Source organism: Pseudorca crassidens, chromosome 10 (assembly GCF_039906515.1).
Source record: "Pseudorca crassidens isolate mPseCra1 chromosome 10, mPseCra1.hap1, whole genome shotgun sequence".
In the NCBI taxonomy this organism is placed as follows: Eukaryota; Metazoa; Chordata; class Mammalia; order Artiodactyla; family Delphinidae; genus Pseudorca; species Pseudorca crassidens.
Window position 1 is genome coordinate 2,565,713 of NC_090305.1, and position 25,414 is coordinate 2,591,126.

The 25,414-nt window shown below is 40.9% G+C and overlaps 1 long non-coding RNA gene across 14 annotated transcripts in view; it reads right to left on the reverse strand.

Annotated features, from left to right (window-relative positions):
* Positions 1-25,414, reverse strand: part of LOC137231505 (uncharacterized) — a 79,064-nt gene extending 53,650 nt beyond the window's left edge. For 3 of the 14 annotated variants that reach the window (XR_010946606.1, XR_010946614.1, XR_010946615.1), the window contains exons 1-3: positions 24,926-25,406; positions 15,512-15,937; positions 11,032-11,130 (exon numbers count right to left, since the gene is read on the reverse strand). This is a non-coding gene — a long non-coding RNA (uncharacterized lncRNA). Of the gene's footprint in view, positions 1-3,795; positions 3,997-11,031; positions 11,131-15,511; positions 16,001-24,925 lie in introns of those variants that run through there. The other 11 variants (XR_010946605.1, XR_010946608.1, XR_010946604.1 and 8 more) reach the window with 11 other exon arrangements.

Here is a 25,414-nt window from a genome sequence, read left to right on the forward strand (position 1 = left end):
CTGATATGTACTAGGAGTTAGATTTTATAAGAATCCTATGATAAATTATTTATTTAGTTTTAAGACTAAACACCTTCCAATATAATCTTTATGGTATACAGACTGGCATATATTATGTTTATTTAAAATTATAAAATTGCATCATGTAGCCAATTTATTCACAATAAATAAATAAAATCATAAAATTTACAAAATAAAATCATAATCTAAAAATATGTTTCAAGCACCTTTGCTTCCTTTCTTAAAATTGAAGTATAATTGATTTACATTATTAATTTTAGTTTCAGTTGTAAAACACAGTGATTCAATATTTTTATAGATCATACCCCATTTAAAGTTATTATAAAACAATGGCTATATTCCCTGTTCTGTATAATACATCCTTGTTGCTTGTCTATTTTATATGTAGTATTTTTTCTCTTAATCCCCTGCTCCTAACTTGCCCCTCCTCCCTTTCCTCTCCCCACTGGTAACCACTAGTTTGTTCTTATATCTGTGAGTCTGTTTCTGTTTTTGCTACATACATTTGTTTGTTTTATTTTTTAGATTCCACATATAAGTGATGATATAGAATATTTGTCTTTGTCTGACTTATTTCACTAAGCGTAATACTCTCTAGGTCCATCCATGTTTTTGCAAACGACAGAATTTCATTATTTTTTATGGCTGAGTAATATTCCATTGTATATATGTACCAAATCTTCTTTATCCATTTGTCTGTTGATGGACACTTAGGTTGCTTCCATATCTCTGCAATTGTAAATCATGCTGCTATGAGCATTGGGGTGCATGTATCTTTTTGAATTAGTGTTTTTGCTTTCTTCAGATAAATAACCTGGAGTGAAATGCTGAATCATGTGAATCACGGTAGTTCTATTTTTAGCTTTTCGAGGAAACTCCATACTGTTTTCCAGAGTGGCTGCACCACTTTAATGTCATTTGGAGAAGAGCCCTCTATGGAATTGACATTTAAGCCAACACCTGAAGGATAAGCTGTAGTAGTCTAGGTGAAGAGTGAGAAAGGAGAAATCCAGGCAGAAGAAATAGCAAAAACCCTAAGCCTTAAGATAAGAAAGAGCACGGCATGCCTTAGGATTAACATAAGGCCAGTGAGGCTCAGAGATGAGACTGGAAAATAGAGCCTAAATTATCAAGGCTTTACAGGCCATTGAAGGAGTTTGATTTCATTCAAAGAACCACAGTACTATTGAATGGTTTGGAGCAGGAAAGCAATGAGAACCTAATTCACGCTTTTAAAAGCTTACTCCAGTTTCTGGTTAGAAGATGGTTTGGAGCACAGCAAAGGCAAGAGTGGAGAAATCATAGAGAAATAAAGGAGGCAACTGCAGGAGTTCCAACAAGATGGAAGCTTGGACTACGGTGGTGACAACAGAATTAGAAAGAACACAGAGAATTTCATAGATGTTTTAAGGTAAAATTAATAGAACTTGATGATGGACTAGATGTAGACTGGTTTGAATGGAGGTATCTCATATATTGAGGTAAGGAAGACCAAGGAGCCAGTTGAGGCAGGTGGGGGGAGATTTCTGAGAGATATCCAAGTAAATCTGTCAAGTAGCCAGTCCATAACTGACAAATAATGGAAATGGATGAGCTCACTTAAGCAGATAGCAGGGTGAGAAGAAACGAGACTCAAGACTAAGCCATAGGGGAGGATAAAGAGGAAGCACCCCAAAGACCCAGAGAGGAGGAAAGTCTGGAGAATGCGATGCCACCTAACTTTAAGTTTAGTAATTGGAGCCGTTAAAAGAACATATGAATAGCAGGTTAGTCCATTTGACCAATTTCTTTTTTAAAAATAAATTTGTTTATTTTATTTATTTATTTTTGGCTGTGTTGGGTCTTCGTTGCTGCACGCGGGCTTTCTCTAGTTGCCGCGAGCGGGGTCTGCTCTCCGTCACGGTGCGCAGACTTCTCATTGCAGTGGCTTTTCTCGTTGTGGAACGCAGGCTCTAGGCGCGCGGGCTTCAGTAGTTGTGGCACATGGGCTCAGTAGTTGTGGCTTGTGGGCTCTAAAGCGCAGGCTCAGTAGTTGTGGCACATGGGCTTAGTTGCCCAGCGGCATGTGGGATCTTCCCAGACCAGAGCTCGAACCCGTGTCCCCTTCATTAGCAATCGGATTCTTAACCACTGCACCACGAGGGAAGTCCAATTTGACCAATTGCTTACAAAGGTCTTATAGAAGAATTAAACGCTCAAAACCAGCATATTGTAGAAGTTCACCCCCTAGCATTGTGATCGCATCATAAAATGGGGTAAATGGTTTTCAGTGGGAACGTGGGCCTCCTTCCTGTATTTTGAACACATCAAATGTATTCCTATCTCAGGGTCTTCACACTTGCTGGTGTTTGGAACACTCTTCCCCCAATGGCTCCCCTTTCATATTATTCAAGTCTCAGTTCAAATGTCACTTCCTCAGAGAAGCTTTGATGACCATCCCCTAAGTAGTTTTCTTCTACCCTGTCATTCTGCTTTATTTTTTCACTGCACTTACTATTATATGTTTCCTACCTACAAGAATGCAAGAGCGAGGGCCTTATACATCCTGAGTTCACCATCATTTCCCCAATGCCTAGAATAGTGCTTAAAACACAGTAGGGACTCCACAAATGTGGGGAATAAAGAAAAGAAATATATAATAATTTTCCAGTTAGCCTAGGGAATCCCTGCTATTCATGGCTTGGAAAATATAATATTAAAGATAGACCTGCATCAGATAAAAGCAATATGTATTCTAGAATTCTGAATCCGTTGTTGGTGTCTTATCTTTCTTCTAGTCCTGAGGACACACTGAGCTTTCATGCTGCACTGCTACTTTCTTCCCTTAGGCCACACTTGGCAATATCACTCTTCTCCTAATGAGGAAGCCTAGCTCAATAAGTGAATGGATAAACTGTGGTATATTCAGACAAAGGAATTTTATTCAGCAACAAAAATAAATGAATTATCAAGCACCCCCTCCCCCTAAAAAGACACATAGGAAATGTAAATACATATTGCTAAACAAAAGAAGCAAATCTGAAAAGACTGCATACGGTATGATTCCAGGTATATGATATTCAGAAAAGACAAAATTATGGAAACAGTAAAAAGATCAGTGGTTGTCAGGGATTCAGGGGGAGGAAAGGAGGGATGAATGGGTGGAGCACGGGAGACTTTTAGGGCAATGAAACTATTCTGTATGATACTGTAATAGTGGATACATGACATTATATTATACATTTGTCAAAACCCATAGAACTGTAAGATGCAAATAGTGAATCTTGGGACTTCCCTGGTGGTCCAGTGGTTAAGACGTCCAGTGCAGGGGGCATGGATTCAATCCCTGGTTGGGGGGCTAAGACCCCACACGATTTGTGGTGCAGCCACAAACAAAAGTGTATTTTAAAGAGTGAGCCTTAATTGAACTATGGACCTCAGTTAATCATAATGTATCGATATTGATTTATTAATTATAACAAATGTACCACACTAATGCAAGATGTTAACAGCAGACATTGCAGGGGTGGAGGTAGGAGAAGAATATAGAAACCCTTTGTACTGCCTATTCAATTTTTCTGTAAATTTAAAACTGTTCTAAAAATTAACATCTATTGGATTTCCCTGGTGGTCCAATGGTTAAGACGCCATGCTTCCACTGCAGGGGCGTGGGTTTGATCCCCGGTCAGTGAACTAAGATCATGCATGCCATGCAGCCAAAAGAAAAGGAAAAAAACAAAGCTAAGGGAAAATAACATCTATTAATTTTAAGAAATCATATGACTTGGAAAGGAAGACGTTAAAGTGTCTTTATTTGCAAACAAGTGATTAATATATAAGAAATCCTGGGCTTCCCTGATGGCGCAGTGGTTGAGAGTCCGCCTGCCGATGCAGGGGACACGGGTTCGTGCCCCGGTCTGGGAAGATCCCACATGCCGCGGAGCGGCTGGGCCCGTGAACCATGGCCACTGAGTCTGCGCGTCCGGAGCCTGTGCTCTGCAACGGGACAGGCCACGGCAGTGAGAGGACCACGTACCGCAAAAAAATATATGTATATGTATATATAAGAAATCCTAACAGATCTGCACAAAAACCACTAGAAATAACGAGTTTAACAAAGTTGTGAGATACACAGTCAATATACAAAAATTATTTATATTCTATATAAAGCAGTAAACAAATGACAATTGACATTGAACAGATACCATGGCACCAAGAAATGTGAAACATGTAAGGATAAATTTAACAAAATATGTGTTAAGACCTATATACTGAAAACTAGAAAATGCTGCTCAGAGAAATTTTTAAATATCTAAATAAATGGAGATGTATACAATGTCCATGGATCAAAAGACTCAATATTGTTAACATGTTAATTCTTTCTAAACTGAACTACAGATTCAGCACAAATTCCAATCAATATCATAGCAGGATCTTTTGAAAAATCAACAAGCACACTTCTGTGGTTTCTGGGCTGACATGTAAAATGGTTTTACATTGTCACTTCCATTCTTACAAGAAAAAGTCTAAACAAACTGAAAATCACTAATTCTTCTTTGATACATCAGAGAATTGAGGTCACAGGGAAAACTGCTGCCCCCAAAGCTGGGGAAACAGACAGGATATAAAGAATCTAAGATACAAAGAATCACAGCTTACTGGGAACAAATACCTAGGAGCAGAAGCTGGCAGCTGGTGCCAGTATTGGAAAGAACACTTTAAACTGTAATTGATAAATTGCTGGAGGCTTAGTGCGGAGAAGCTTGAGAGTTAAAATATCCTAAGAGAGCCCATTCTTGGGGCGGGGGGATCCCATACTTACATGAGTTTTACCTCCTGGAATCCTACCACTGAAAAGGTCAGACAAAAATCCTTTTGTGCTTCCAGGAGGGGATTGGGAAATGAACCACATAAAAGTGCACCCAGAGTATTTTATTCTTGTTAACAAGGGAAACTGTTTTACCAGAGCCTACTGGCTGGGGTTTTACCTTCGCCTAACTGGCCAAAGGGCAGGGAAACAGCTCCGTCCTCCTGTAGCCTTCAAAGTGGGCAAAGGCAAATACGGACAATAGATTGCTTCTCCCCCCACATACCTTACCACAAAATCAATAGAGCTCCTCTATAATCACAGGGGATTACAGCTAAATTAACAGCAAGTGTCAGAACTTCTTTAAGGAGTCTCTAGGAATACCGGAGACAATAGGGGACACAAAAACAAGGGCACTAGAGGAGATTTTAACCCCTGACACCACAGCTGCAGCCAACAGTAAACACAGCCTAACTCTAAGCCAGATAAACATAAAATCTCATTAAAGGCATATCTATCTCATTTTATCATATACAGCTTTCAACAAAAAATTTTAAGGCATGCTGAAAGGAAAAAATGCAGTGTGAGGAGGTAAAGCACGCATCAGAAGCCAACTCAGATACGGCAGGAAATTTGGAATTATTAGATCAAGAATTTTAAATAGGGCTTCCCTGGTGGCGCAGTGGTTGAGAGTCCGCCTGCCGATGCAGGGCACGCCGGTTCATGCCCCGGTCCCGGAAGATCCCACATGCCGCGGAGCAGCTAGGCCCGTGAGCCATGGCCGCTGAGCCTGTGTCCGGAGCCTGTGCTCCGCAACGGGAGAGGCCACAGCAGTGAGAGGCCCGCGTACAACAACAAAAAAAAGAATTTTAAATAACTATGATTAATACGCTAATAATGAGAAAAGTAGACAACATGTAAGGATAGGTAGTGTATGTAGGAAAACGGAAACACTAAGAAAGAATCAAAAAGAAAGTCTAGAAATCAAAACCACTGTAACAGAAGTGAAGAATGGATGGGCCTGTAGACAGAATGGACAAGGAAAGAATCAGAGGTTGAAAACCAATCAATAGAAACTTAAAAAACTAAAATGCAAGGAGAAAAAAGAATGGAAAAAAATGAAATAGAATATCCACAAAATATGAGACCACTGCAAAAGGTATAACGTAGTGTAACGGAACTGCCAGGAAGAAAAGAAAGAGAAGAAAGAACAGAAGAAATATTCAAAGTCATAACAGCTGACACTTTTCCAAAATCAATGACATTCACCAAACCACAGATCCAGGAATCGCAGACAACAGGAGGCAGGATAAATACCAAAACACCTCGGCATATCATATTCAAACTGCAGAAGATCAAAGACAAAGAAAACATCTTGAAAGAAGCCAGAGAAAAAGAACACTTTACCCATAGCAAAATAAGGATATGAATTATATCAGATTTCTCACCAGAAACCATGCAAGCATGAAAACAGTGGAATGAAATATTTTAAGTGTTGCAGGAAAAAAAAGCACCAACCCAGAATGTAACTACCAGGGATGGTAATTACAAAGTTTCTTCTGGGTGAGGATTTTAGGAGACGGGAGCTGGGAAAGACAGAGAGAAAAGGGAGTGGCCCACATAATCAAGAAAGAGCAAATGAAATAATGTAACATGGAATCTACACCAGGCAGGAGAGGAGCAGAAAGAAAAGAGGAAACGGAGAAGTCAGCGGTTTCTCCCACTGATCACACTGAGACTGAAAACGCTCATAGCGGTTGTGGTTGGGAGAGGGTGTTTGAATTACTGAGTTTGGGAGAGAAGCGGGTCCAGTGCGTGCCCTTGGGTGTGGTTGCCAAGCTAAGTAAGTAAAAAGACACGGGAGAAGACAGAGCATTAAGGTTAGAATTTGGGGTGACAAGACTTTGTTTTGTTTTATTTTCCCTTTCTTCTTTCTTCCAAATTTCTTTAAAGGAACAGTTAGACAAATTAAATTAGCTTCTTATGTCCACTGTAATTACCCACCCTTTCAAACCTAAAATAGTCTGACTTTTCTCTGTTCTATTTACTTGTATGCTAGAATTTAATTTTGCTTAATATGAAAAGTTATCCTACAACTAAGTGGAGTTTGCTAGGTTTAAACAAGAAAGACATGCAAGGGAATTCCCTGGAGGTCCAGTGGTTAGGACTCCGAGCTTCCACTGCAGGCGTGGCGGGTTCGATCCCAGATAGTCGGGGAACTAAGATCCCGCAAGCCTCAGAGGGAGAAAGGAAGGGAGGGAGGGAGGGTGGGAGAGAGAAAGAAAGACATGCAATACACTACCAAACGTAAAACAGATAGCTAGTGGGAAGCAGCCGCAAAGCACAGGGAGATCAGCTCGGTGCTTTGTGACCACCTAGAGGGGTGGGATAGGGAGGGTGGGAGGGAGGAAGACGCAAGAGGGAAGAGATATGGGAACATATGTATATGTATAACTGATTCTCTTTGTTATAAAGCAGAAACTAACACACCATTGTAAAGCAAATATACTCCAATAAAGATGTAAAAAAAATAAAATAAAAAATAAAATAAGAAGTACGGAATATAATAAAGGATAGTATTTAAAATAGAATAAATCTAGCTTTAAGAAAAAAAAAGTGAAGGACGTGCTGCAACTAAGGAGTCTGCCTGTTGCAACTAAGACGCGGTGCTACCAAAAAAAAAAAAAAATGAAGGAAAAAGGTGCAGTCATTGTGAAAATTGCTTGGCAGTTCCACAAAAAATTAAATCTAGAATTACCATATGACCCAGGAATTCTGCTCCTAGGTATACAGTTGACCCTTGAACAACACAGGTTTGAACTGCAAGGGTCCACTTATGTGTGGAGTATAACAAATTGACATTTATTTTTTTCGATACATACATACTACAGTACTACATGATCCATCGTTGGTCGAATTCAAGGATATAGAATCACTGATATGGAGAGCTGACTATAAAGTTAGAAGCTGGGACTTCCCTGGTGGTCCAGTGGTTAAGAATCCGCCTTCCAATGCAGGGGACGCAGGTTTGCTCCCTGGTTGGGGAACTAAGATCCCACGTGCCGCTGGGCAACTAAGCCCATGCGCGCTAGAGCCCGGGAGCCACAACTAGAGAGAAGCCCGCACGCCCCAACAAAGAGCCCGCATGTTGCAACTAAGACCCAACGCAGCCAAATAAATAAATAAATATTTTTTAAAAAATAGATGGGAGGGGAGTTAGGGAGAGAATGGATACATGTATATTTATGGCTGAGTCCCTTTGCTGTGCACCTGAAACTATCACAACATTGTTAATCGGCTATACTCCAGTATAAAATAAAATATTAAAAAAAATAATATATTGAAAAATATAAAATAAACTTTGCACCTATTTAAAAAAAATAAAAGTCAGATGCTGATTTTCAACTGTAGGAGGGTCAGCACCCCTAACTCCTGCATTCAACGGTCAACTGTATATCCAAAACGATTGAAAGCAGGGATTCAAACAGGCATCTCCACACCCATGTTCACAGCAGCACTATTCTCAATGGTGGAAACAACCGTGTCCATCAATAAATGAATGGATAAACAAAGTGTGGTGTATATATATTACACAAAGGGATACTATTCAGCCATAAAAAGGAATTAAATGCTTATATATGCTACAACATGGATGGACCTTGAAGATATCCATGAGGTCTCACTAAGTGATATAAGCCAGACACAGAAGGACAGATACTGTATGATTCCATTGAGACGAGGTAGCTAGAATAGGCAATTCACAGACACAGATCAGAAAAGAGGTTGCCAGGGGGGTGGGGAGGAGAAAAGGAGGAGTTGGTATTTCCTGGGAACAGAGTCTATGTTGGGGATGATGACAGAGTCTATGTTGGGTGCAGATAGTGGGGATGAGTACACAGGACTGTGGATGTAAGTGATGCCACTGAAGTTACACTTATGAACAGTTAAGATGATAAAAGGTATGTATATTTTACCACAATTTTTAAAAACTCTTTTAAAAAAGGGAAGGAGAAGTAAACAGTTTCTCAGACAAGTAAAAATTGACAGATTCTAAAATTTATGTGGGAGTGGAAATGGAAAGGACCTAGAATAGCCAAGCAATTTTGAAAAATAACAAAGTTGGACATCTTATACCACCTAATGTCAAAACTTGCTGCAAAGATACAGTAATTAAGGCAGTGCAGAATTGGTGTAGGAATAGAAATGTTGACCGATGGAAAAGAACAGGCAGTTCAAAACTATACCCATGCATATACGGCCATTTGATTTCTCAGCACAAAGACAAAGGTAACTTAATGGTGTTGGAACAACTGGAAATCCATGTGATAGACTTTAAAAAAAAAAGACTCTTGACTCTTATCTCACACCATAATGAAAAAAATCCCCTGGACAAGCTAAAACCACTCAATGTCTAAAACAAAACATCAAAGAAAAAAACTGTTCCCTTTACTGAAAGTACATTTCCTATGCAAGAAATTGTTTTATAACAGATTTCAAGAAAAATGCAATTAGTCGCATATAGTTAATATTGACTTTAGAAGGGCATTGAAATAAAAAATGTCTCAAAGTAGCCTGAACAGTTAAAATAAGATGCTCTCCTAAAAGCAGTCAGCTGTATTCAGTAATGCTTTTTAAGTTCTCAAAGCACTTCATGATTAGATTTATTTTTATACAAAGTTTAGAAAAGTTAAATTATTATTTTAAAAGTCTCTACTAGATATGTATTTACCTAAAAACTATTATCAACCACCTTTCTAACCAAATATTGTATCTTAAGTCACAGAGCTAAAAGTAACAAACTTCCCACGAGTGATATTTAGATAGCAATTAGCTAAACATTTAAAAGAGCAGAAAAAAAATCGTTAAGGAGATTAGTGAGAAAAAGTCACATCACTAAGAAGATAAAAGTCTGTACCAGTTTTTTCCTCCATAAATTACCAACTCAAGGACAGTACAAATTAATTAAAGACGTGGGCAGTTGTATTCCCTCTTTCATGTTTTCTGAAATCTAACTTTATTAAAAAAATAGAGAGATGTATATTATATCCTAACACAATGAAAAAGGGACAAAATTATAACTGTGCGGGATCATTCAGTAGGAATGGTATGTTGCTAAGTTGTTAAATTAAAGAAGCAGAAATACATGTTCCCTTGGAAGAGCATTTCCCAGGACCCAAAATTTGCTCGAATTCACACAGACAAATTGGAAGTGATTCAAAGTTCATTATTCTTAAAATCTTTTTAATTAACATGGAATATTGGAGGCCAGTGCAAACAATCAGAAAGAAAAAAGAATTAAAGGTAATTTGTCTTTACTTGTTTTCAAATCCCGTCTCTGCCACTCACTAGCTATGTGAGCTTAGGAAAATTACCTCACCTCTCTGTTTGCAGATTTTTCATCTGTAGAATGAAGATACTATTGCCTACTGCATAGACTGATTATAAGATTAAATGAACTAATATGTGTAAAGCAGTGATTACAGTGTCTGGCACACAGTAAGTATACATGTCAGCTACCATCACTATTACATTGTTATCATTCTCCTAAACTATGCTACAGAAAATAGATTCCTCAAAACTATTTACACAAATGGTCAGGAAGGTAGATTTGGCATACACAGTCTGATTCCAATTTCCATGTTTGACTACAGACAGTGTCCAAGCCCCCCTCCCATATCCCTCCCCTGTGCCCCACATCTGAGCAAGCTGATGAGAGCATCGAATGCTCCTACTTTGGTGCAAGTTCAAACCACACAAGCCCAGGCTGGGTCGTGGGGACCCTACGCCAAACCAAGGCAGTCGCCCTCCCCTGCTCTCTTGAGCCACTTTCAAACCAGGCTGGGAGCCAGCGGCTGCTCGCCCCAGAAAACCTGACTATGTAAATAAACTTTTTTTTTAATTTATTTTTTACTGAAGTATAGTTACAATGTTGTGTTAATTACTGCTGTATAGCAAAGTGACTCAGTGATGCATATATATATATATGTACATTCTTTCTCATAGTCTTGTCCATTATGGTTTATCGCAGGATATTGAATATAGTTGCTTGTGCTATACAGTAGGACCTTGTTTATCCATTCTATATATACCAGTTTGCATCTGCTAATCCTAAACTCCCACTCCTACCCTCCCCCACCCCCTCCCCCTTGGCAACCACCAGTCTATTTTCTATGTCCCTGATTTTCTGTTTTATAGACAGTTTCAGTAAATAAGCTTTTCCATACTCACTTGGCGTGATGGTGGTGTCATCCGTCTCAACATCAGAACCAGTTTCTGGGTGGGGTCCATCCTCCTTCTGTTGCAAGGTTTTCCAAAGAGAGGAGCTAATCCAAACAAAAAATTATATAGAAAGGGTTGAAGAATGTTATGAGAACACCAAGAAGTAAACTGAAAGCTTCTGTGAAAGACACATATTATTGTGTAAAATATGTTTATGAATACCTGAAAAACAACTATTATAGTATTTCAAAACCTTCTAAAATATGTTAGTAGCAATAAAGTGAAAAATAATTATAACCGTCCCTTGGTATCTGCAGGGGATTGGTTCCAGGGCCCCCTCAGATACCAAAATCCATGGAAGCTCAAGTAACTTATATAAAATGGCGTGGTATTTGCATATAACCTATGCACATCCTCCAGTATACTTTAAATCGTCTCTAAATTACTTATAATACCTAACACAATGTAAAGGCTTTGTAAATAGTTGCCAATGTGCAGCAAATTCGAGTATGGCTTTTTGGAACATTCTGGAATTTCCCCCCCAAATATTGTTGAATCTTCATGGATGCAGAACCTGCAGACACAGAGGATCAACTGTAGCAGGGTCTGAGTTTCTGTATTTTCATACACCTCAGGATGTTGTTGGTATATTCATAAAACACACTGATTAAAAGGCAAGAAAGTATACGGTTGGGGGGAGTGTGGTTCTGTACTTCTATGTCTAAATTCAAGGTCTGTTTTTTAAATAGTAATACAGAATATTTTAATTAAAAAGTTTTAAAGCTTTTTTATTTCATCCATTAAGTTTTGCCCTCCTTCACTGGTTCTACCTAAATCTTAACTGACTAAAAATAACCTACGTGTCACTTTAGATCTAAAAAAACCCAAAAAACTGTTTTTAAGGAAAAAGCCAGAAAAAGAGGGACTGGAAGGAAATATCAAAATGTTAATATAGGGACTATTTCTTGGTGGTAGGATCATAGATAACTTATTTTTCACTTTATAGTTTTCCATGGTTTCTAGTTTACCTATTAACAGCAAGTCACTCGCATATTGATGCAATCTTGTTGCTGTCGTTATTTTGTTTTGTTTTCTTCACATTCATTGGACAAATGTGAGTAGGAATTGTGGGTATGGGCATTGAGATGCTTGGGAATCTCAGGCAAATTTTTATCTGTCAAAAAAAAAAAGTTCAGGAATATATATAGTATATTTAGATGATCTGTAATCTTCAAAATGATAATGAAGACCAATCAGAAATACTCATTTTAACTCTATGAATTGTAGTTAGTACAGATACAATATAAATCTGTACCTATATATTTACAGATTCATATATATCCTATCAAAACTAAGTCCTGTATGGATGAAAAAAGCACAAGAACCAAGTTACAGTTTATAAAAGGGAGCAACACTGAAAGATGGAAATCCTGTCTTGAAGATCAAAGTCCCCTTGCATAGTCACATCACCCTCATGTCTGTGTGTTAGGCAGCCTCCTCTTTCTTGCAAGTGTTTCACCCTTGTTCTCATGTCTTCCTCTTACTTTATTACCTTCCAGTAGCTATTATTTGTACATACACTTACAGATTGCAAAGTACTTTTCACATGACTTGAGTATTTAGGGAAACCACTCATGTTATCCAAATAAGATGAGTAAGGCAGCAGAATGTTTCAGATAGTCTATAGATGGTTTCTTGTCGCAGCAATATTTATAATCTGACATCTGTAAGTTTCGTCCCTGGCAAGATGAATGAACTTACGTGTAGTCAAAAATTAGAAATCGTCTCGCTGGCCCCTCTCCAGTGTATACCATTTCAGAGTTTACAAGCCATTCTTACACATCAGGACAGTTAATCCAAAGCAATTCAAATTCTCCCCAGAATACTACCTAGAACTTATAACTTGAGGCAGTGCCCACTGACCAGAGGAAACAGGTGACTTCCTTCTAGCAGGGTACACCAGAGGTACCCTCAAGAGAGGTGAGATCGTCCGTCCCTCCAGTGAAGTGAAAAGGGCGAGTCTAGTAGCCGTTGTCTCTTTCAAGAATGAGAAAAACACAGGAATACTCCCCATGTTGAAATAGTGGAGAAATAATCCAATTCTGTAGCGGATGTCTCTGCCTTTTACATTCTCTATTGATAATCCTATCGACAACAGGAAGTCGGTCATCAGTTTAACAAGCGCCCAAAGTAGGCAGGATTCAGCATTGTTTATGCCAAATAGTTTGTGAAAGTGGCGAAAGGCTCTAAGTAGGCAGAAAATAAGAGGAGGGGGCAGTGACTGGAAGCGACGACATGGCCCCCACATATGAAGATGGCATGAGTCCCGGAAGTTTTGATTTTATCCTTTCTTCAGTCTTGAGGACACTTGTAATAGGTAGCTATCCAGCACTTACTTACTACTTTGGATTGACTGCTAGCTGGTTATAATTTTTAAATGAGGCCTCATTTCCTCCACTATTAATTTTTAAAAGCAAACATCTATACGATTAAATTTTTTTTTTTTTTTCGGTACGCGGGTCTCTCACTGTTGCGGCCTCTCCCGTTGCGGCGCACAGGCTCCGGACGCGCAGGCTCAGCGGCCATGGCTCACGGGCCCAGCCGCTCCGCGGCATGTGGGATCTTCCCGGACCGGGGCACGAACCCGTGTCCCCTGCATCGGCAGGCGGACTCTCAACCACTGTGCCACCAGGGAACCCCACGATTAAATTTTATAATAATTTTCAACGAGAAAACATTACAGAACACATGAAGGCAAAATAATTTGACCAAAAAAAAGAAGGAAAGCAACTGGATGAGGTTAGATAAAGAGAAGCAGTAGGTAAGACTGGAGTGGGAACAGATCACACGTAATTGCCGGGAAAGGCAATCTCCTGCCCACGGCCCTTCGACCTCGCTCGCTCCCTGGATACTTCCTCACCAAGGGAAAGAGCCCACACAGCCTGGTCTTTTACGGCCTTGTGTGGGATGTATTTCCCTGTTTCAGGCTCACTGTGGGCTCCTTTGCTCCGCTCCAGTGGGTGTCTGGATAACCCGCAGACTTTCAGTATTTCAGACTCCTCGGGGAGGGATCGGGTCCTTCTGCTGCAGCACAAGAGAGATGCGTGCAGGCCGTTCGTCCTGCCTCGGCTGGGGTGGGGAACTGCTGGCCGTGGGAGAGCAACACACACTGTTTACTGGAGCTGATCTTCCTCTGTCTCTTCTCTACACGAGTAAAAGTGTTGGTCCATCCAGCGCTACACCGCGCTGTGTTTTCCTTGGCGACTCTGATACCAGTGATGAGTTTCGCTGCCCTCCGGGGGCTGGAACCCTCCCCTGGCAGTGTCAGCCAATGCACAGTGTCATCCCTCCCTATTCTGTCGATTTAACTAACTTTTCTAACTACCGTCGCAGTTCTCCAAGTGTGGTCCACAACCATTGGGGGTTTCCAGACGCCTTTCATAGGGTCTACAACGTCAAAACTACTTTCATAACGACACTGAGATGCCGTCTGCGTTTTTGGCTGTGTCGATGCTGTACTGATGGTACAAAATCAAAGGTGGTAAAACTGCTGGCACCCTAGTACCCATCCAGGCAGTGGCACCAAACTGTATTCTTCACCACTGTGCCCTCATGGCTAATAGACTGCAGGCTTGTCAAGATACGTAGAGAAGTTTTTAACTCTTCAAAATTATGGACATATATTCAAACAGACATTAAGAGGAGACAATATAATGCATATACTAGAAAACCATTTTCTATTCCAACACTCTTTGATTATACTGAATTATATCAAACTGCCTGAAATTTTGCAAGCTGCAAAGGGCTAATAGTAACCAGCTGCACTAGGAAACACAGGCGCCGTGACTGTTCACATCCAAAATACGATTTTCTGAATTTCATCTGAGTGAATAAGAACAGCAACAGCCAAAAAGAAATGCTCTAAACTTTCCAGAAAAATGACTGTTCAGAGACTTAAGTTATCATAACGAGAAGTCTCCTGAGATTTCTAACATGTTCAGCTTCACAGAAAGCCAAACACTATGGACAATTTAAAAAACACTGATGACTGACTCCTTTCTGTGATGACTGATTCCTATGTTTCCCCCAATCACTTTGTGTCAAGAAAACTTTTTCCCTATCAAGCGCTGATGATTACTTTTCGTAGCATGTGAAAAACTGTGAAAATTGTCTTCCCATTAAGTTCTACTTAGATCTCAGTTACAATGGAAACGTGTAAATCCGAAAGGTCTCTATTGACATTTACAACATAAGTTAGTACAACTGTGGTCTAAAACAGGCTACACAGAAGGCTTCTTTCATCACAGCATTTTAAGAGGTAAGCTCGATTGCCGTTTCTTCCTTCTTTTCTGACTTTTATCAGTTCTCATTTTGAAACAACTTTGGACACTGAATTCTCCCCAGGTTCTGAGATTGTATAGTAGAAATTCAGCATAATTCAGCATAATATAAAGCACTCAGGCCGGGTCTTTCTATCTTACCTACCTGATTTTAGCTCAGAGGACATTAGCCACAGGAGAGAAAGGCCCATGAGCAGGAACTGTCCAGCTTCTTCAGTGCGCTTGATTCACGGGCCCACGACGACTGTCGCTGTGACCACCCGGGGTTAGGACCTGACACAGAATTTAGGTCTGGGAGCACGTACGTTGGTAACAGAAGAGGCATCGTTTCCAGATTCTGTTTGTTTTCTGACTAATCTGCATTCTAAAACTTGAAGTTTTCATCTGAGTCGATTTTCATTTCTGGTTCAAAACCGTACTGGCACCTATCATTCAACAGGAAATTAAGACGTGGCTCCGGAGGCGTCCTTTGTGTTGCTCGTGACCTGGCAAAGCTTGCACCCACACGTCTCTAAGGAAAGTATTTCTCCCAAGCTTGCAACTTGAGCTTCAAAGTCTTCCCCTAGGAACCCTAGGAAAAAGGATTTGGACATAATGCTTTCCTCTGGTAAATGTCAGGATCACAGGAAACGTACTGGAATGTAAATTCAGATTCATTAATTTAACAACACAGACCTACCTATGAATAGAAAAAAAAAAAGAGAAAAGAACGTATAAGAAGGCATTTTAAAAGGCTGGTGTTAAATCCTTTTTTTCCCCAGTTTTATTGAGATATGACTGACATACAGTTGGGTGTTAAATTTTCAAACTACAAGGCACACAATTTTAAAAACAATCTATTGTAGGGCTTCCCTGGTGACGCAGTGGTTGAGAGTCCGCCTGCCGATGCAGGGGACACGGGTTCATGCCCCGGTCCGGGAAGATCCCACATGCCGTGGAGCGGCTGGGCCCGTGAGCCATGGCCGCTGAGCCTGCACGTCCGGAGCCTGTGCTCCGCAACAGGAGAGGCCACAACAGTGAGAGGCCCGCGTACTGCCAAAAAAAAAAAAAAAAAAACCAATCTATTGTAAATGTGGAGGGGAAAATGTTGCTGAAATGACATCTAGTTATCTGTGACTCCACCCCGTACACAAAGACACCTCCCCCACACACTCAAAACATGCAGAGGTCTACCTCACAAATTGACAGCTGAGCTTTTTAAAAACTAGACTTTATTAGAGTTTTAGGTTTACATACAACGGAGCACAGAGTACAGAATGTTATCGTATACTCCCTCTCTCCCCATCTCAGTTTCCCCTACTATTAATGTCCTAAATAGGTGTGCTACATTCATTACAATTAATGGACCAATGTTGATACATTATTAACTAAAGTGCACAGTTTACTTTAGGGTTCCTTTTGGTGTTGTGTGTTCTATGGGTTCGGACAGATGTACAATGACACGTATCCACCATTATAGTATCACTCTCGTAAAATCCTCTGTGTTCAGCCTGTTCATCTCTCCCTCCCCTTGGGCCCCTGGCAACCACTGTCTCCATAGTTTTGCCTTTTACAGAACGTCATATAGTTGGAATCATATACTATTCGGCCTTTTCAGACTTCTTTTACTTAGCTACGTGCATTTAAGAACCCTCCATGTCTTTTTGTGGCACGATAGTTCATTTCTCACTATCCTGGAATAGTATTCTATTGTACTGATGTACAACGGTTTGTTTATCCATTCACTTACTGAAGAACATAGCGTACAGAGATCTACTGCACAAATTGCTGTGCTTGCAACTGCAACATAACAAAAAATTTTTTAATACAAAATGTTTTGACTTCTAGGCAGATCTTACCTAGATCTTAGAAGGTAATTTTATCTGAAAAATTAAATCATCTTTCCCTAAACTTCAAAAAGGTTCTGAAGTCACTGAGAAGTGACATATACATCAAAATTCTAGTTTGATCAGTCATGGAAAGACCTACAGTGAATATTAAAAAGTCTGGAGTGCATCTGATAGAGTACTTTGTAACAAAATGTAAAGTTGAGGGAGATTTTTTTGGCCTGGTATTTATTTATTTATTTGGCTATGCCGGGTCTTAACTGCAACATGTGGCATCTTTTTTTTTTTTTTTTTTTAGTTGCAGCATGTGAACTCTTAGTTGTGGCATGCGGGATCTAATTCTCTGACCAGGGATCGAACCTGGGCCCCCTGCATTGGGAGCGCAGAGTCTTAGCCACTGGACCACCAGGGAAGCCCTGAAAGAGGAATAACTGGGGCAAATGGCATTGACATTCGTAAGGATCTTGAAGCACATTACTAAATTCATTCCCACCAGCAGTGTGTAAGCAAGCCCATTTTACCAAACTCTTGCCAGCACTGAGTACAGGAATTTATATAAGTACCTGGAATTGGAGAAAGCAAGAATGTGTAGTTATGCAATTTTAAAGAATAATAGGCTGCAGTTGGAAGGTACAATGAGGCTCTCGTCATCACCTAGCTCCACTCCTTCATTTTAGTCGAGGAAACTGAGATTATACAACTCACTCAAGGCCACACGTTATTACTTAGCCGCAGAGCAGTTAAGGAAATTGTTAAATGTCTCCTAACTCTTTATGTGAACTTAACGTTTTTTCTCTAATGGCACCTAAGTGATAACGCTTACTGCCAATCACCCTAAATAAGCATGGCCTTTAAAACCTTGCCGACACTCTTCTCCATCTACCTTCTTGCCCAGAACCTAAGTGAGCTTGGTCAATCTCATTCTTAAAATGCATGCACACGCCATGTCTCCAGAACGTCTATCTCCGGCTCTACTTTCACCCTTGAACTCCAGACCTGTCTATCCACTGCCTACTTCACATCTACAATTAGACATTTAACTGGCATTGCAGTGTGAGGAGTTCCATGAACCCACTCCCCAGCAAACCTGATAAAAGGTATTTAAAACAATCACTTATAGTCTCTGGAAATTATCCTAAGGGCATGCAGCAAATGAAGAAACACTCATTCAAGAAAATCTACTAGGGGCTTCCCTGGTGGCGCTGTGGTTGAGAATCTGCCTGCTAATGCAGGGGACACAGGTTCGTGCCCCAGTCCGGGAAGATCCCACAGGCCGCGGAGCGGCTGGGCCCGTGAGCCACAACTACTGAGCCTGCGCGTCTGGAGCCTGTGCTCCACAACAAGAGAGGCCGCAATAGTGAGAAGCCCGCGCGCCGCAACTAGAGAAAGCCCTCGCACAGAAACAAAGACCTAACACAGCAAAAATAAATAAATAAACTCCTACCCCCAACATCTTTAAAAAAAAAAAAAAGAAAATCTACTATAATTTGGTAAAATCAGCGAGAGTTTGTGGTATTTGAACCAACACCTGCTCCCTCCTTCACACCCTCCCAAATCAGAGAGACAGAAACTCCACCCCAGCCTGGTGTCACCCAAAACACGGGGCTCCCTGTCCCCCAGCTCCCAGGCAGAGGGCCATCTTCTGGAGCTGTCAGCCTTTCTCATTCTGCCCCCAGCTCCCTGTTCCTCAGGCTAAGTTCCAGGAGATGCAGCCAAGAGGAGAGGACTTTCTTCTGCCCAGCTCCCGTTTGTGGACTGAAGGCTTTACACCTCAAGTGTGGCACCACTGAGAATACTGGGGCCCTGACTGCCTTTGCCATGGTCCCAAGGCAGAGGCACTGGGAGAAGGAGAGGACCTGTGGCTACCGTTGTCCCCTTCCGCCGAGCGCCCAGCCCCTAACACAGTGTCACTCAGAGAGAGGCGTGTCACTGCCCGACTCCCAGCTCCAGAGTCCTGGATCAGAGACTTTGCCAGGAGGCTACAGGAGGCTGTATAACAGACAGCCTCTCATCTCCTCCCAAAAGAACTGGCTTCATCTGCAACAGAGGAGAGGAAGTTCGAGCTTCCCGATGCTCTCAGAACAGTGGAGGATGTGGGGAAACACAACCCGGAGGAGATTGGTAGAATCATTGCATACGGAGGTTAAACTGTAGGCCAGCCGTTTGTAACAGAGAACCAGGGATAGAGACTGGTGGTAGGAACCCACCTTGAGTCAGATCTCAGTCAAATCTCAGACAGTGACCTTAGAAAGTATCCTGTTAAATGTCCCTGAATTTGATTGGTTTAGTCTGTGGACCCATTTATGCCCCAGGGTAATGTTGAAAACAATACAGCAGTCAGCCAGCACCTAGTGGAGCTTAACACACCGGGGTATGGCCAGTATAAGAAACAGGCAAAGGGAACCTTTCCAAAACCACTGTCATCCCAGAGCGACTGTAGGAATCCGCAAGGCTGCACTCCCTCAGGAGCAACACCAGAGACTTCACACAGCATGGGGGGAGGAAGGAACAGACTTCACTAGAATAACTGAGTCACTAAACAAATGAACAAGCATATGATAATAACAAGACTGGAGAAGGGTGGAAACCAGTAACCAGAGTTGCTAAAACATGCCAACTTCCAGCAAAAGGTTACAAGGCATGCAGAGAAACAGGAAAGTATGACCCCACACCATGGGAAAAAAGCAGGCAATAGAAACCGCCTGTGAGAGTAACTAGATGCTGGACTTACCAGCGGCTTTCAAAGTTGCCACTGTAAACATGTTCAAAGAACTAAAGGAAACATGGTTAAAGAAGTAAGGTCTGATGACAATGTCACATCGAATACAGAATATCAATAAAGAGAAATTATTTTTAAAAAACAAGCGGGAATTCCGGAGTTGAAAAATACAATAATTGAAATGAAAACCTCATTAGAGGGGCTCAACAGTAGATTGGAACTGGCAGAAAAAAAAATTAGTAAACTTGACAATAGATCAATAGAAATTATGCAATCAGAAAACAGAGAGAAAAAAGAATTTTTGAAAGAATGAACAGAGCCTTAGGATTGTGCGACACTCTAAAGCACACCAACATACGTGTAATGAGATTGCCAGAGAGAGAAGAAAAGGAGCAGAAAAATATTTGAAGAAATAATGGCTGGAAGCTTCCCAAATTTATTGAAAAGCCATAGAACAAAGAACTCCAAGTAGAATAAACGCAAAAGAAATCCACATATAAACACATCACAGTAAAATTGCTGAAAGCCAAACACAAGGAGAAAATCTTCAAAGCAGCAAGAGAAAAACAATTCATCATTTAAAGGGGACACTGGGACTTCCCTGGTGGTTCAGTGGTTAGGACTCCAAGCTTCCATTGCAGGGGGCACGGGTTTGATCCCTGGTTGGGGAACTAAGATGCGATGTGGCCCAAAAAAAGTTAACCTCAATGAGATTAACAGCAGGTTTCTCAGCAGAAACAATGGAAGGCAGGAGGCAGAGTAATAACATATTCAAAAGGGTCAAACAGGCTTCCCTGGTGGTGCAGTGGTTAAGAATCCGCCTGCCAATGCAGGGGACACGGGTTCAAGGCCTGGTCCGGGAAGATCCCACATGCCGCGGAGCAACTGGGCCTGTGCGTCACAACTACTGAGCCTGTGCTCTAGGGCCCACGAGCCCCAACTACTGAGCCTGTGAGCCACAACTACGGAGCCCACGTGCCACAACTACTGAGCCCAAGTGCCACAGCTATTGAGACCCGTGCGCCTAGAGCCCGTGTTCCTCAACGGGAGAGGCCACCACGGTGAGAAGCCTGCGCACTGCAATGAAGAGTAGCCCCCCTTCACCACAACTAGAGAAAGCCTGTACGCAGCAACGAAGACCCAACACAGCCAAAAATAAAATAAACAAATTAAAAAAAAAAGGGTCAAATAAAAACCTGTCAACCAATAATAGTATATCTAAAAAGTTATCTTTCAAAAATGAAGATGAAATAAAGAAACTTCCAGATAAACAAGAACTGAGAATTTGCTGCTGGAAGTCCCACCCTACAAGAAATACTAAAGGAAGTTCTTTAGGCTAAAAGAAAGTGACCACAGACAGTAATCTGAATCAACACATAAAAACAAACAGCACTGGTAATTAGGTAATTACAAAAGACAGCATAAATGCCTTTTTGTTTCTTCTCTTAAGAGATTTAAAAAACAATTGTATATATTCATACAATCGAATATTATTCCTCCATAGAAAGAAGTGAAGTACTGATACATACTACAATGTGAATCAACCTCTAAAACAAGTAAAAGAAGACAGATTCAACTGGTCACATAATATATTATTCCATATAGATAAAATATCCAAAATAGATGACTCCATAGCAACAGGATACGGACCAGTGGTTGCCAGGGGCTGGGTGGATAGGGGAATGGGGACAAACAGCTTAGTGGGTACAGGCTTTATTCTGGAGTGATGAAAATATTTGGGACTAGACAGAGGTAGTAGTTGTACAAAATTGAGAATGTACTATAAAATTGAAAAAGAAAAATACAATGATTGCCGAGAAAAGACAAATCCATAGAGAAAGAAAGTATATTAATGGTCGCTTGGGAGCAGGGGTGGGAATGGCGAGTGACTGCCAGTGGGCATGAGGAAATACCACAGGGGTGATGAAAATGTTCTGAAACTGGATTATGGTGATGGTTCACAATTATGGAAATTTGCTAAGAATCACTGAAGTGTGCACTTAAAATGGGTGATTTTATGATATGCAAATCATACCTCCATAAAGTTGTTTTAAAGATGCACACATGAAAAAAAGCAATTGTATAAAACAATACATTTTATGTGTATAAATAATAAAATGTATTGTTGGGTCTATAACATATAGAATAGAAATGTAACATTTGCTCACAGCAGTACAAAGGAGGTGGGTAGAAGCAAGGCTGTACTGAGCTAAAGAAATTACTCCAGATGGTGACTTGGATCCATAAAAACAAGAAATAAAGAGAACCAGAAATGATAACTAAGAAGGTCATACATAATAAAAGCTATACAGTCGACCCTTGAGCAATGTAGTATTAAGGGCACTGACCCCCCTCGCAGTTGAAAACGTGTTATAACTTTACAGTTGGCCCTCCATATCCAAGGTTCTGCACCCATGAATTCAACCAAGCACGGATCACGTAGTACTGCAGTATTCATTGAAAACAATCCACGTATAAGTGGACCCACAGTGTTGTTCAAGGTCAACTGTAAATATGTATTGCTTTCCTTTCTTCTCTCAGTTTCCTTAAAAGATATAAAGTAATCAGCATAACAATGTACTGTTGGGTTTGTAACATTTATAGATACAATATATATATAATAATTATACCACAAAAAATAGGCAAATAGAACAAACCTATACTGGAGTAAGGTTTTTAATCTCATTGGAATTACGTTAGTACAAATTTGGAGCTAATTCTGGTAAGTTAAGATGTATGTGGTAAGCCCTAGAGCAACCACAAAGGAAATAACTAAAATAGTGGGAGAAAAATCACTTAGAGATTAAACTGCTACATTAGAAAATATTCACTTGATTCAAAAGAAAACAGTAAAGGAGGCACAAAGGCACAATAAGACATGAGACATACAGAAAAGTAAAATCATAGACATAAATCCAACTATGTCAATAACATTGAATGTGAGTGGATTAAACAATCTCTAATCAAAAGGCAGAGATTAGAATAGATTTTAAAAAACAAGACCCAACTACATGCTGTCTACAGAGATATACTTGATTTCATAGTAAAAATCACGCAAGCAGCAACCACAGAAAGTGGGAATGACTGTGCTAATGTCAGACAAAATACTACAGAAAAAGAGGGACATTTTGTAATGATGAAAGTGTCAATCCAATAGGATATAATGTTTATAAACATGCGTGAACCTAATAACAAAGAACCAAAATACATGTAGCAGAAACTGATAGAAATGAAGGGGAAAATGGACAACAATAATTGAAGTCTTTAAGACCCCACTTACAATTAGACATCTAATAGACTCTGAAATCATAATATGACTGAAACAGAACTCTTCATTTGCCCCCAATCCCCACCAATTAAATCTGCTCTAAGTGGCAATTGCATTATATCTGCTCAAGCCAAAATACCTTTAAGTCACCGTCTCTCACACCCCACATCCAATCGATCAGGGAATTCTACAGCTTGTCCTTTCAAAATATATCCAGGATCCAACCACTTTTTCCCACTTTCACCCTGTTCTAAGCCACCACCTCTACTCACCAGGATTACTGAGTTACACTCTTAACTGGATTCCACCTTTCCTCCCCAGGTCCCCGGCTGTCTAGCTCCTTGGAGCAGCCAAGAAAACATTCTAAAATAAATTATGCCATTCTTCAACCCTGCACTTACTCCGTCCAATAAATTTTAAGTGAAATCCAAATCCTACAAACTCCCTTTCCAGCTTTACTTCCTACTCCTGTAATCACTGCACTCTCTCCACACTGGCCTCTTCGCTATCCTTGGCCCGTTATGAGACTGCGTTCATAATGCAATTGCAGTTTTTAACATGTCATTAATATACGAATACAAGTATAAAAAAGTGAGAAAGGCTAGCTAGCCCTATTATAAAATGTGAATAATAATTATCTACAGGGAGTAGGATTACAATTTTCATTTTTTCTTACTGCAAAAAGTGCTTCTAATTTATGTATTATTTATGTGTTACGTAATAAAATTATGAAAAGCTGTGTATAAAACCCCTTACACCCAGTGTAGCAATTGTATGTAACTACATACAAAATCTGGAACTAAACAAAAAAATCAGAACAAAAGAAACAAACTAAAAAAAAAAAACCTTGCCTATAGAAATAGCTAGTATTTATCAATACATGCTCCAGGGACTTTCACTCATTATTTCATTTAATTCTTGTAATAATCCGACATGATGGGAATGATTACGCTCACCTTACTGAGGTGTAAAGTGAGGCTCCAAAGATTAAACACGTGGTGAAGCCCAGGTCTTCCTGACCTGAATGGTCACGTTCTGAACACCATTGGAGACACTGCCTCATCAGAGTCACACACAACAGAGCAACACTGACCCTACTGGACACCCAGTAACTAAAGAAAGGGCCATCGTGTAGTTACGAAGACATTTACTAAAGCTAGAATTATGTAAAAATTGATAGGCATGGGGCTTCCCTGGTGGCGCAGTGGTTGAGAGTCCGCCTGCCGATGCAGGGGACACGGGTTCGTGCCCCGAGCCGGGAAGATCCCACATGCCGCGGAGCGGCTGGGCCCGTGAGCCATGGCCGCAGAGCCTGCGCGTCCGGAGCCTGTGCTCCGCGACGGGAGAGGCCACAACAGTGAGAGGCCCGCGTACCGCAAAAAAAAAAAAAAAAAAAAAAAAAAGATAGGCATGTTACGTGGAAAAGCAAACTATCACATTCCATACAGGAGTACAAGAAATATTTCACGTGGAAATAGGCCCCAATAGGCCCATAGATGATTTTTGGTTCAGTTTGGGTAATGGAACTCTGGGTGGTTTTCGTTTCGTTTTCTTTTGCTCTCTTGTATTTTCCAGATATTCGTGAATGCATTGGAGCTGCTTTAAAACAAAGAACAAAAAACTATTTTCATGGAACAAAGGGAAAAGTTTTTGTTTTGTAATAAAGGAAAAACTCAACCCAGTGTCTTCCCAAGCATCTACAAATCCCAAGTCTAGATCTAAACTGAGTCAAACCTTACGTGTTACCTAAAAGGTGGTCGACATTCTTCGAATTGACATCTGGGGAGTCTGCGCGGGCCAGTTTTCCTCAAAGGAATTAGGATAGCTGTTTGTTTGTCTGCTAACGAGCCACGGTATAACGAGCCTATGAAGAGCTTGGCGCGATCAAGAACGGGGTAGCTTAGAAGGTCCAAGTTTAATACATCGCTTGGCACGGGAGGAACGTCACGCTAAAGCACCGCACTATTTCGGGAAGGTGCGTCTTGCAGGAAACCACTAATACTTGGAAAACGGTAAGAAAAAGTCCAGTGTGCGAAAATGCATGCTTGTCCCCCAAACCTTGTCCTCGGGCCGGAGAGTGTGTCCGGCGTCCGGGCGCTGCGGTCCCCGAGATCCGTCAGCAGCTCCGAGCAACCCTCACGGGCCCGCTCGCAGGCGCAAGGCTGGCTGGACTCCGAAGGGCGGGGCGGGGCGGGGCTGCCGCTCTCCTCAGCCCCGCCCATCCTTTCCCAGGCG